Below are 13,098 nucleotides of genomic sequence, written 5' to 3'. Positions count from 1 at the left end.
TTGAATTGGTTCAAATGAACCAGGACCGGTCTTGCCAAAATTAGCCAAGGTCTTGGAATTCCTAACCTATCATCAAAGGGTATAGATAAAACCTTACGTAAAACTGACATGGGCTAAACCACGTGAATCGGAATGCGGTTTGCAACTTGTGCATGTTTATTGGAGAAAGCCACGAAAGCCTGTTTGTTTTTATTCCTTTAATAAGGGATTTTCGAATCCGGTGGGAGAAGATAAGCATCGATAATGCCGTGCAAAGCAGACGATCGTAATTACCACGTATACTACAACTACAACAAGATATACTTCAGATCGATAGGAAGTCTAGTTATGTAGGTCCGTTGCCGCGGGCTTGTGTAAGACGTCGGAAGCCTGAAGTACTGTCACCCTCTGGTCAATTTTAGAAACATCAGAATTTCGCTGTATAAGCCCCTGAGCAGGTCATGCAAAAGTCTAGACAAAGTTAAACTTACTTAGCCAGTAAGCCAGAGAATCCTGCGGCTTAATTGTAGCAAGGCAAATAAAATAATATTATTAAGTATGTAAGCACAGCACAAGAGGCTGTGGGCGGCCCTAAGACTCAACCAGCCTGGTTTTATATATGTACATATAGAAGGTGCTGAAGATATACATACGGTCATGGTGTGCATTAAAGCCAGACATTACCGTCTACAGAGCTATTAATCACTACAACATTTGATGTCGGCCAGGTTTGCCAACCAGGCTGTTTAGTTACGTGTTGGGGGGGGGGGGGGTATGTAGAAAGCCCTTCCTTAACACACCTTTATACTAATTTCGTAATTTCTCTCTCTCTCTCTCTCTCTCTCTCTCTCTCTTCTTGACTGTCGCACTAATGAAGTTCCTTCTACGAGACGCTGTTCCTCGGAATATTAATATAGCTGCCCATTCATTGGAGCATTTGCCTCTTATATCCGTCATGAACCCTTATCATTGTTCTAATCTGCTTCAAATCTCAGAGCTTCGTACCGCGATAAACAGTTCTGCAGCCCCTCGGGCTTCAATGGGCCAGCTCTTCTCGTTCTAGAGCTTTTCTCTTCAGCCTTGTATGCACGCCTTTTGCTAATAACCGAAAGCTCACCCCACCTCACAGTACTGGCTTCAAGTGAAGCCATCGTCCGTTATCTGCCACCATACAAGTCATTATCATAAACCTGAGGAGAGGAAAAATTTATGTTCATCTCTTCTTCTCTCCTCGCACTCCTGTGGCTCTCAGTGTTTATGACTCAATAATACTATAGTACAACGCACCATAGCAAAGGCGAACGGATTTCTCAAAGCATCGTAGTCGACCAGTACGGGATATCAATCGTGTCGTAGCTCTGATTTGAACTGTAGTAAAATCTTAAGTGTAGCAAACCTCCGTACAAATTGTGTGGTTAGTAATTAGCAAAGCTAAAGAACGAAGGCTAAAGCTAAAGTTAAACAAGCTAAATTAGACTATGAGACACGACTGCGACGCTATCCGACCGACCTTCGTCCTGATCAGAGAAGTCAGTATTCATATTTTTCAAAACTTAGAACGGTATCTACCTAGCTTGCTAATTTTCTATGTAGGTGGTTAAAGACACAAGCCGCCGAATTGATAACGAACACTCTTTTAATACCTGTCCGTATCACCATGCATGCAAGGCAGATTCGTTTGAATGCCCTTTACCTACATCTCGCATGTAGTCGAGAGCGCAATTGATGCATATCCTTCGTGCAGAATAACCTTCGTCCGAAGGACTTACCCCTTTCCTAGAAACCTTCCAGAAACTAAACGGCACGTTTTAACCTGAATTAGATTCACATCCCTTATCTGTGTTAAGCTCGGCTCTGCTATTCCTGCGACAATAGATCTTGTGGACAAGACACTTCCTATGCATTTGTGTATGACACATATAATTCAAATTTGCGTATTTTAATTTTCAGTTATTCTACTATCTTCCGCAACCTTCGACGAACTTTTTTTTTTGATGTTGAAAGGTGCCAACTACACTTAAGGGCTACCTCATGATCCACTAGTGATGGACGCAGTTTCGTTTCCGTTAGATTGCCAACAGAAACTATCGGCAACGTTTGCAAATACTTCGTCGCGTGTAGCAGCGACGAGCGTACTCGCTGCTCGTGTTGTATAATGCATTCCCTTGGATAGATGTTAATACTAAAAGACATTCGTAGTCTAAAAGAAAACCTACGATGACTGCAACACAGAAACTGACAGTTGTTTCAATGCACGACACACATCTCTGCCTTCAAGTAGAGCAGAAAGGCCTCCGGAACATTACTGTTAACACTTCGCTCCGTCTCAGTGCTCTGAAGACTGAGTAGGAACAGCCGAATATCTTTTTATGTTCACGCTTATGGTACATAGATCTCGATTTACGTTGCTGCTTCGAATAGCTAGCTTCCACGACGAAAACCTTCTATTTGAACTTCTTCTTCTTTACGAAACAATAGGAAAGACCCCTAAGTCTTTCGGGTTAAATATGCCTGAATATATGCTTGCAACTTGTAAAAAGATGATAGGTTTAATTGTGTAGGCTAAATTTCAGTTTCTATTCGACAGAAATTTCCCGTTTAGACGGTTCATTTTAGCACGTTGACTCTAAAGGGTAGCGGATCTTATTGAAAGAGGTTCAACATTACGTCATATGTTGGTTTTCTACGTTACTTCAGACAGCTGGCTCTTAACAGAAAAGTGTTCAGTCTATGTTCGTACTCGAAGACCGTTACGTGCCCTCACGTTCGGTCTAGTCAACACTTGTCTTTATTATTGGTCATAATTCAACAATAGAACACTTCCTGACAGAGATGTATCTTTTTAGGTTCACGAGAATCTAAATAGCATTGATATTTCTATCCTACTTTCCGTGTGCTCGTACTTCTGCGCTGAGCTTATCAATGGGCTGTACATGTGGCCCAAGATTTATCCTTTTTTCTCTGACGAAAACGCGGTAGAGTGTATTGGGTATTATTCGCAGCAATTCAATGTAGTCGTCAACGGCTGCCTCTTTGCTTGTCGTCGTCTCTCACGACGTCTCTCTAGTTGGCGGTTATATGCCAGTTTGGACGGCGACGACCAGCGATATCAGCCCTCTACGTTGGACAGAGTCGGACTTCTGCTCGGACGGCGATCCATAAACGTTAAATAGCCACTCAGAGAGTTGCCCCAGGCAGGATTTGCTGGTGGCCAATGAAGATCTAAGTGATCCAGAAAGCAGCGAGGGTCAACGGCCACCACACCCAAGATATGAGATAACCAAAGCGGCGACGCCTGACAAAAGCACACGGCGAAAGGTAAAGACATGGCTGCGACTCAGATACCATCAACTGAGTCTGTGTAGTCCATGGCTCCGCTATGCGTTCACTGTCTATACACAAGTCCACTAGACGCCGCTGACGATCATGGCTTTGAGGTCGCAATTCGGCAAGCAAGTTGGTCAATCTGTCAGGACTCCCTAGGATAGGCATGAATGCGGTGCTGTCACAACGAACCCAAGCGTACGACTAAAATTGACCTTTTAACTAAAAAATGAATTCAGACGTGAAGCGACCAGCCTCCAAACATAATATGACTGCAAATTTTCGAGGGGGATGATTGTACGTGGTATTTGGAATGTAGGTCAATCATTTGCATTTGCTGCTTTCGACCTGAATAAATGGGTTGATTATTAAATATATGTATATAAACACGGAGCCATTATTACTTCGAGGAGTGTGTGACGTTATTATAGGGTATTGGGAAAGGTATCAAAGTAAAGTATGAAGGAGATGCTGGTTCGCGAAAGCACAATTTCAACTAACAGAATTAATAAACTAGATTTATTAAACAATAACAGCATTTTAATAACTTAGAAAGTAAACAATGTACGTTTAACGTGCCGCTAAACTGATCGACGAAATGAAACAATTGTCGAATTGTAGAACGATATCGCATTAAATGTAGATAGAGCCGTGGCTCTAGTATTGTCATTTAGATAGAGGTGTTTAAATTATTCTTTGTAATTAATGATTGTTCTCATCTTTTATAACTTGGCCCTCTCTTTTTGCTGTATAATGATACCGGGAACCTTATTGTTGAATTCAAGCGAGTCCTAACTTGTAATCTAACGTTGTGTCCATACTTCGAATACCAGGAACCTCTTTTCAAGTTGTAGACGAGGGAAAGTTGGGGGTTATCTACGGAGAATCGAGACATCTTATGCCCTTTATCCACCTTAATAGAAGGCTGAGTTACATAATAGAAAGGTAAATCATTATCTCTAACTTATGATAATACCCTATCAGTATCATGGTGGACTCGAATAGGGTGGAAGAAAAACAAAGTGAAACTTAGACAGTACTATTCCCTTCCAGTATCACGAGTACTCCTATTCCCTCCAAGTCAAGTCGTGAGACCATGATTTCTAATCGCATCCTAGGATTCTTTCATACTTAAAGTTTAGTTTTTCGTCAACTTTGATTCGGCGGCAGAAGAATCTTCTATGCATATTTAATATATATATATATATACTATATTATATATATATATATATATAATATAATACAACAAAAAGTACCAAGGTAGTATCTTGGTGTTTTTTGTTGTACTCTTCTAAAAATTTTTTGTTTCGCGTTCAAGAAGAAAATTCAATAAAAAATAGGGCATTACATTAAAGTGTAGCGTTTTTTATTCAGTGATATTACTGCATTATTCTGACGCTGTACTTTTTCATCTCGATTAACGATGAACTCCCACGGAACGTATGCGTGCATTGTCTCATATAGCAGAATGGATGATTTTCTAATATTACCAAATCTTATAAAAATTGAGTGTTTTTTTTTTTTTGTCAGGACATAGTGAAAGTTTAGTCAGCCTTAATACGTGTTGTTTTAAATAGCATTCACGTAGTAATACGTATAAATCGCGAGGAAGCGCGTGTCACGATAGAACTGATTCAGTTGTTGCGACCATAAAATGCAGATAAGGAGACCGTGCGGTATGTTTACACACGCCTGGAACATAGAATGCTGCCTTGCTTTCATAGCACTTAACACGGCCTCAATATATATCTGCGGACACAAACACAGAGGTGGCAAAGAAGTAATAGTATCGACCACCGAAGAAGAGAGACGTGTAATCTTATGCTCGACAATGCTTTTTCCGCCGGCAAAAAACACGTTAGCAGTTGAGTGAAATGAGATATTTTAATTACAAAATGCAAATCGAAACAGTCTTGTAGGAAATTAATTAACTTCTCTCGTCTTTCCCAGTCGCTTTTGCAGACAAGTTACGAGTTAGTTCAATGCAATCTCTTTGCGCATCCGTATGGTGAGCGCCCGCATACGCCGAAGAACTTGACACTCTATCGTTCTCAACCTCAATGCACGCTCGGAGTATCTGTGGTCTTATGCGGAAATTTGCTCTCTACTGCACCACTTTCATCGTACAACAACAACAAAACGCTATCGAGTAAAGTTGAAAGTAGTTTAAATATTATTAACTTCTAAACACGTTAGCGTAATATTTTTTGTACATACGCCAGCAATGACGTCTATTCATCTATACGCGTATTGTTCCTGATTGCAAATGCCAGTCGAAGTCCGTGTTCAAATCTTTGGGGCTGAAATATTACGTTAAGTTTTTATATTTGTCCTTTACATTCATAATTAAGGATAAGAAATTATTATCTCTATCGATTCAAACATGACTTATAATCTTCGAGTACGTATATGTATGATTTAGTAAAGGCAGCATTAAAATGAGGACAACACGCTTATCTCTGAAAACGCATACTAGAACAAATAATGTCACGCCATGCTTTTTGTGTCCACAGGTCAACCGTCTCGTGGCCTATTTTTGCCAACACCGTTAGAATTAGCTTGTGTGGAAATAAAATAGCAAAAGTACACCAACCTAAGGTGTATTTCACTGGTGGGCAAACGTTGTACGCATCGCGTCTGACACAGAACAAAATGGCTATACGAAACGACTGAATCATTGTTCTTGTAGCAGCGAATTTCGCTTTCAACATTGCTGTTCACGTTATAGTTATTACCATTATTAGGAAAAACAGAAAACGGGACGTCTAACGAATAGCACATATTTATACAGCTAGAAATATATGTGAAGGACTGATTCCGTTCTTTTAGAACCCCTTAAAGAAAAGCTCCGAATTCATCATCAAATGCACGATTACTACACTAACGACCTACACCTGGAGATAGATTAAGAAAAAAAAAACCCGAAGTCGGTTTACAAAAGCAGTCGCAATTACCTTCGTCGTCTCTCAACACGAGCCAGAGAGAAGCGCATTTTTTTTTTTATATTCTTTTAAATCCTTGAAAAACAGACTCTATCATATAATGCTTCGGGCCTGTACGTTGATAGCTAAAGCTTCGACCTTGAATTTACTACAGTGAAATATATTATATCTGTTCTGTGAGTCTCTCTATGGTATAGATACGAATTTTACTGAGTGAATATGTTACCGTTTACGTGTTCTGGGTTTCAGGAAATAAGGTTCAATATTGGTTAAATAAATAGGTGCGGAATTTCGTTGTCCATAAAGTAGATGCAGCAGCGACCAAAACAGTGAATGTGAAACTAGATATTAAGTGAGACCCAACATCTCGTCCATTGTCCACCACTTTTAGAAAAAAGAAAAAACCCTATCAAAATAATAATAGTAATAAGAAGAAGAAGACAAAATAGTCTTCAGTGTTCCTAAATTGTTTCTAAATTCTGTCAGCTTCAGAACAATATTTTCAGTTAGTCTTACTTTGCACAGTCCTGGCCATAGCATAGGATTTCGTTCAGCGTAGATAACTCGCTTTCGATAGTGTAGTTCTAACCGTATTAAAAAAACGTAACTTTTTTTCGGAGTAAAAGCCAACACTAAACGCTTGGTTAGAGAGCTCTATCGATGGATTTTATTTTCGGCTGTATATAATTTGCAGCTTAGGCTGAGTCGTATGTAAAGCCGGTCCACTTATTTATAATTTATTATTTTTTTAGAAATTGACCAACGTACTTTCCGCAAGTAGCAATAGTTGGGTTGAGACATCGAGGCTCGGAGAGTTGGGTGTTTGCCTTGAGGTACAGATGGACCCGCTTAGTTCTCTCTATTTAAGAAAAACGTATTTCATCACAACAGCTGTAAGAGGAATTAGCGGCACTTTAAAGAGAGCTGATGCATGATTATATCACTTATCCCTAAAAGATCTGTCCGAAGTATACATTATTCCCTTGAAGTATTTTCATACAGTTCAATTTGATATGGTTATGATTCACGGACCTTATACCTAGGTACATTTTGTTCATAGACTTATCGCAACTCTCTTGCCTGCAGCTTAAATTTTAAAATTTACAAAAGAGAGGAACCTAAAGCAAACTTGGTTGTTTGAATAATTGATTTTTTACAATTGATCGCCTTTTCGCAGATATCAGCGATTACCATCTAAAACTTCCCGACATCTGGAAAAATTGAGCTCAATTGGACAAACTCTACGCCGCACATATAAGGCCAGCTAAAGATATCTACTTCTCCTAAATTTCTTTTTTGCTGCGTCTGTCCCATAAAATCATATGTTTTTTTTTTTCTGTTTTACGTTTCGTACTCGTCATAACATGACAAAGATCAGATGGTCCTCAAATTGTATGTTTTTAGCTATCTCGTAGTAATACCATTCTCATAGTTGTTATCGGTAACATTTACTGTATTTAGCTCTAGATTAAGAAAGTAAATACGGGACTAAAAGCAGCAAAGAACCACCTAGCACGAGTGAAAAAAATTGTATAGAAACGTCACAGTCGTCGTAACTGTTTCCTAGTGCCGCTACCACTGGTCTGTCAGCAGTTTTTTTTTTGCAACGAAGCGTGCGCACTGGATACGCGACTGGTACATTTGCCAATCAAAACCTCCTGTCAGCGATTGGGGCGTTGTCTGAGGCCAAATCAACGAAAGCGAAATTGAGGGGAAGTTGTATAGCAAAGGGCTGCAGAGGAGGACTTAAAGACCGCTTACGATATTATAGACAATGAAGACTGTAGAGAAAACGTCGAGGTAAGTTCCCCTTTTCGTAGAACTTATGCGGCGAATATTTTTGATGGTTTGACCAAAAATACTTGTCGGGTGTATTTCGAAAAGCACACTGAGCTAAAACAAGGAATAAATTTCGAGTAGTAGCAAAAAGTTTAGAAGCAAGAAGTTCAACCAAAAGAAATAAAGGATAAAAGAATTTTACAGAGTTTTTAGTTTACTTTTACAATTTCGCCGGGTAGTTTTCAGGGCACAAGCTTGAAAAATACTCAAGCTTTTCCTTTTTTAATTAATTTAATCCTTCTTTTAATTTTCGGCAATTATTTCGAGCTTTAAACCTCCAGACTACCCAGCTAGTAGTAAGCGCCATCTAAATCTAGATCTTAGGCTGTTCCCTCAAAAACTCTATCGTCTCCGTCCCGTTAGGGTACGGGTTGGATGAAACAGCCAAATTGAGCTGAAATATGCCTCCTAGTACAAAAGACGGACGGTTGTATTGCATATCGGAACGAACTATCTGCATATTGTATATCATATCACTATCTAACACTTGGCATTTGCTCGAGCCATTAATTTTTTTCACGCTTCTGAAATCACCTCTCAACTGTTCGGCCAGTCTATTCTAAAAGCCTATTTCGGGATGTGCGATGGCAGTGCTGGCGCCGTCTTCAAAATTGATGATGAAACCGGCAGAGTTCAGGCTTTTAATTAATGAATTCTAAGGTCAGCAATTCGAATTTGGAGTGAACGAAGAACAAAGTTCTATTTGCTCTTTTGATAGCCGCGCGGCCTCCGACGGTCGACTGCGCGCACTCCAGAGCTCCACGAGAGCGGCCACAATTTAAGAGACTGACCAGGCGAGCTTCATGTCAGATACGGCTGCCTAGGAAACCAGCAGAAAATCACACATCTCTAAAAAAACAAGGGCTCATGCCGGGCCAACTATTTTCATCAACCCGCCATCGCTATGCCATGAAATAGTGATATACATTTGATTGAAGCGCTTAGAAGCCGACATACGCGGTTGTGACGGTGAAAAGTCGCCTTATAGATGCATCCATTTACGTGCCGATTATTACGAGCGTAGCGGTACCACACGTATGATTGATGTAGGGGTTCTTGCAAAACTGGGCATAGATAAGCTTCGTTTCATGCTGGAAGCCAACTGTCTGCCCGATGCATTGCTCAACGGCGATACCCCACGTAAAATTCGAAACATTGAGGAATATTTGCTACTGACACTACGTATTCAGTTCAGCTGAACTGATATCGACAACGTGAGGTGTTGCGCCCATTGCGTGGATGCTTCTGGCGCTGGCTAGCGATGAAGAGAAAGCAAAAAAGAAAAGTGCCTTGGAAGCTGCATTGAAGTGTGGACTCACGGATTGGACAAGCATTGCTGAGCAATGACTATCGACGAAGGTGCCACAGCTCTACGTGTTAGCATATTAGCTTCAATCAATGTTGGAAGGAATGTTGATCTTCCTGTTCTTATCGTGTATAGTGAGACCTGTCCAATAGTGTAGGCGAGATCTAGGAAAAGTAGAATAGAAATCTCTATAGAGTCGAAATTTCATCAGTTTGTGGCACTCTGAGTTATAGAAGCGTTCAATCCACGTCTCGAACTATTTCCAAATATAATAAAATGATACGAATAATGACGAAACGGGAGAAAGACAAGAATATTAGCGCGCGTCAACTAGAGAGGGCTGATGAAGAAATATGTGAGTAGTCTTCGTGGCTAATGGGTATCCTTTTCAAAGAAACGAGAGACACCTAGCCATGTCCAAATGTAAGTGTAGCCAAATGTCCAAATTGATAGAATCGTTATATAACAATCAAAAACTGTGTGCCGATCAGTTTCCGAAAGAGATGCGTGTATGGTTGGATTCAGCTGGACTAGATAAGCCCAGCAAGACCTGTCATATTTTCTGCCCATAATGCCGACCTGAAAAGGTAACTCGTTTCGTTCGTTCAGAGAGGGTAGACACGAACATTTTTAAATGTAGAATGTTTATAATCATGGTAAAAGCTAGGCTACGAGGTAATACTCTAAACAGGAATGAAGCAAGCACAGTATTGATAACTTAAAGCAAATAGCTGGCCGGCTTCCAACTGATTCAAAGATCAACTATTGCAAGCACTAGCAACTGTGGCCAAACTGTTCACGTTACGAAACACGTCAAGACAATGGACCGTTAACGTCTTGCTTTGCTATTCCTTATCAGTTGAGGCATATCAGCTAAAACGGTAATATGGGCCGCAGACCTAACCTAATAAGGGATGAAACGCGTGATATGATTGAAGAACATTGGCGCAGCCGTAGGAACTTAAATAAGCGTTTAAAAAGTTGGCGCTAAACAACAAAAATATCTCCATCGAAGCTTTAATTGTAGAGTTAGTTTTAATCAATGGGCAAACATGTAAACACACGTGGTTATTTTGTGCGAGATATAAACGAAAAAAAAAATAAGCCTTAACAAAATATTTGCCAAACAAGGTTTGATTGATTTCCCGTTTGGCATATAGAAAAAAATTAACAATACGAAAATTTCGTAAATCGTAACCTACGTTACAAAAATCGTAACCTAAACGAGTAGAGGAGATATTAATGTACACTCAGTAAGGAAATACATAGCAATAGTGAAATTGTTGATTAACAGACAATTCCGTTAATATATAGTACGCTTTGTTGACTAAAACATAATACTTATTCAAGTGGCCTGTTCCATCTATGTTTGCTCTTCGCGGCAATAGAGCCAAGCGGCCTTTGAAATGCTTGCATTGCTGCTCAAAAAGCGCAAGGTCTTTATTTGGGCCTGAATTTGTCTCGTATCTCTACTTGTTAGGGGAAACATATGTTATGTATTAAATGACGCTCAGTGATATTATCAAATGTTAGACCTCGTTGACTTCGACCTCATCATCGTACTGCTCTGATAGTTATCGAAAATCAATTCAAAGCACTAACACGGTCCACTGACTACCAAACGGGTTGCAATATATGGGGTGCAACGGTCTACACCAATGTATATACGATTACAAAACGGAAATGCACTAATCCTAGATCATACAGACACTGCAGTATATGACTGGCTTAAGTTGACACTGTTCTCTCATCATTGACGAACGATCAATAGGAAAAAATTCTCGATCCAACCGTTCTCGTTCCGTATCCGAAAACTGGCCGCTATTCAGTAGCCGACGCGTGCTTTTTTGCCAAATCCTAGCGTGCACAATTCAGACGTTTTGTCTGGAATATTTTTTATGAAACATACAATGATCAGGTGAATCGATGGCCCCCTACTGGTGTAAACGAGCCATTGGTTACCGAGTGAAGGGCATTCATTAGTGTTCAGTGCACTGAAATGTCGTATACACACACATGCACTCAGAAAGCTGTGGTATGAAAACAGCGGAAGATCGTGACCTGTGTAGACGAATCAGCGTACGAGTTAACCGCTCACAATGGGGGAGTCATAACAATGCTACGAAAAACAGGCGCGTTTTTATTGAAAACAAGTAGGGATAGGACCTTAAGATGTATCCTTGGGGCCTCATCTAGAATGAAGGAAAACTTCGTGCGTGTGTACCAAGCAGCGCAATGATAAATTTGCAAAACTATCGGAAAGGGAATTGGTAACATCTTTTTTAGCCGATGGCTATATGGGTAAAAGCGTGAAGACGCCCGGACATCTGTTACGCAACGATCGTGTATGTTCCGTGTCCGATCAACGGAAAAAAAACACAGATTCGTTTACATAAAGTTTTTTCAATGACAATATAAGAACCAAAACCTCTATTTTTATATTCTAGGTAATCTCACTTTCGAGAAAATAAACGACGTCTAAACCGCGTACACCTTTGTAGAATTCGTCATCTACGAATGCAAAAGCAAATCTGACCACTTGTTAAAATAAATATCCGAATTATTGGACGTTTCTAGTTGAGAATTTTTTCAAGTTGAAGAATAAAAGTTAACTTTATTAAACGATCAACACTTGCAGTGACCGTTCCACCGAGATGATTCAGGATAATAAGGCTAACAGGGAACGGTTTGAGGGCCTATTTTTTTTTTGCCAAAGTGTCCTGTTTATTATAGCGTGTTACCATTAGACGCTTAGAATGCTGACGGACAATCCAATAGATAGATATGCGCTTTTTTTTCCAACACATAATCCTTTGTAGCGCAAATAGGTCCTTCCTCACATGCAAAACCTATGCAATCCAATTACAACAGGCTCTCTTATGCGGCTAGTCTGCATAGGGCAATGCGGCCTGTACTGCAAGCACACTTGATGGAAAATCAGCTACTGATAAAGCCTCAGCCTCCGAGTGCAATGAGGAACTCCTAGCAACGGAGACCGATTACAGGCAGCAACGGATTCAATTGTAGACGTGTGCGTTTGTTGGTGAAGGGTATAGATACCCTGTATAGACTGGCATTCTCGGTAGATTGCCACAAGAGAACGGCCTACGATAAACAGAGCTACTTCTAGTTAACTAACTAGAAACAATTCTGTCGTCTTGGACGTATACCCTGTATATGTAAAGGGAAGGTATGCAATTTTATAGCTGGGCAAACAACTGGCTTTCCCAACATAGCGTCCGGTTGTGTAATTTCACGTAAAGTAATCCATTTTACCTTGTGGCGAATCATATGGGTCTGACTTCGAAAGATAGTGGGTTAATGCTGGAATGAGGCGGGTTTAGTTAAGCAAATTACTATTATTATTGCAGTATTAATCGATAAGTGGTGCATTGAAAGATGTGGACCATTTCGCTTCGTATGACCGTGCTTACCATTTTTACAACCGCGATCATTTTAATTGAATTTGCTCATTTAGCGTGTAAAGGAAAAATCCATTCTCTGTGTTAAAAGTGACACAAAACTCGTTGTCATACCAATAGAATAACATCTGCTGGACCCGCTCGTACATATCTATCTTTTTACATATACAAACGATTAACTAACTGTATTGCTATCTTCTACCATAACAGGCTCTGCTGCTCGACAAATGTATACCAGTCCATTAACTGTATGGAATTTTCACACCAATCAGATACGATCTATATA

The 13,098-nt window shown here is 40.1% G+C and overlaps 1 long non-coding RNA gene across 5 annotated transcripts in view; it reads right to left on the bottom strand.

Annotated features, from left to right (window-relative positions):
• Nucleotides 1-13,098, bottom strand: part of LOC111255434 (uncharacterized) — a 42,979-nt gene that overhangs the window by 24,869 nt on the left and 5,012 nt on the right. For 3 of the 5 annotated variants that reach the window (XR_015319636.1, XR_015319639.1, XR_015319637.1), the window contains exon 5: nt 7,014-7,136. This is a non-coding gene — a long non-coding RNA (uncharacterized LOC111255434). Of the gene's footprint in view, nt 1-4,625; nt 7,137-13,098 lie in introns of those variants that run through there. The other 2 variants (XR_015319638.1, XR_002675473.2) reach the window with 2 other exon arrangements.

The sequence above is a fragment of the Varroa destructor genome, unplaced genomic scaffold, assembly GCF_002443255.2.
Source record: "Varroa destructor unplaced genomic scaffold, Vdes_3.0 BEIS01000001.1, whole genome shotgun sequence".
Classification (NCBI taxonomy): domain Eukaryota; kingdom Metazoa; phylum Arthropoda; class Arachnida; order Mesostigmata; family Varroidae; genus Varroa; species Varroa destructor.
The sequence above is the reverse complement of the archived record's forward strand: the minus strand, read 5'-3'. Positions and strand labels throughout refer to the sequence as shown.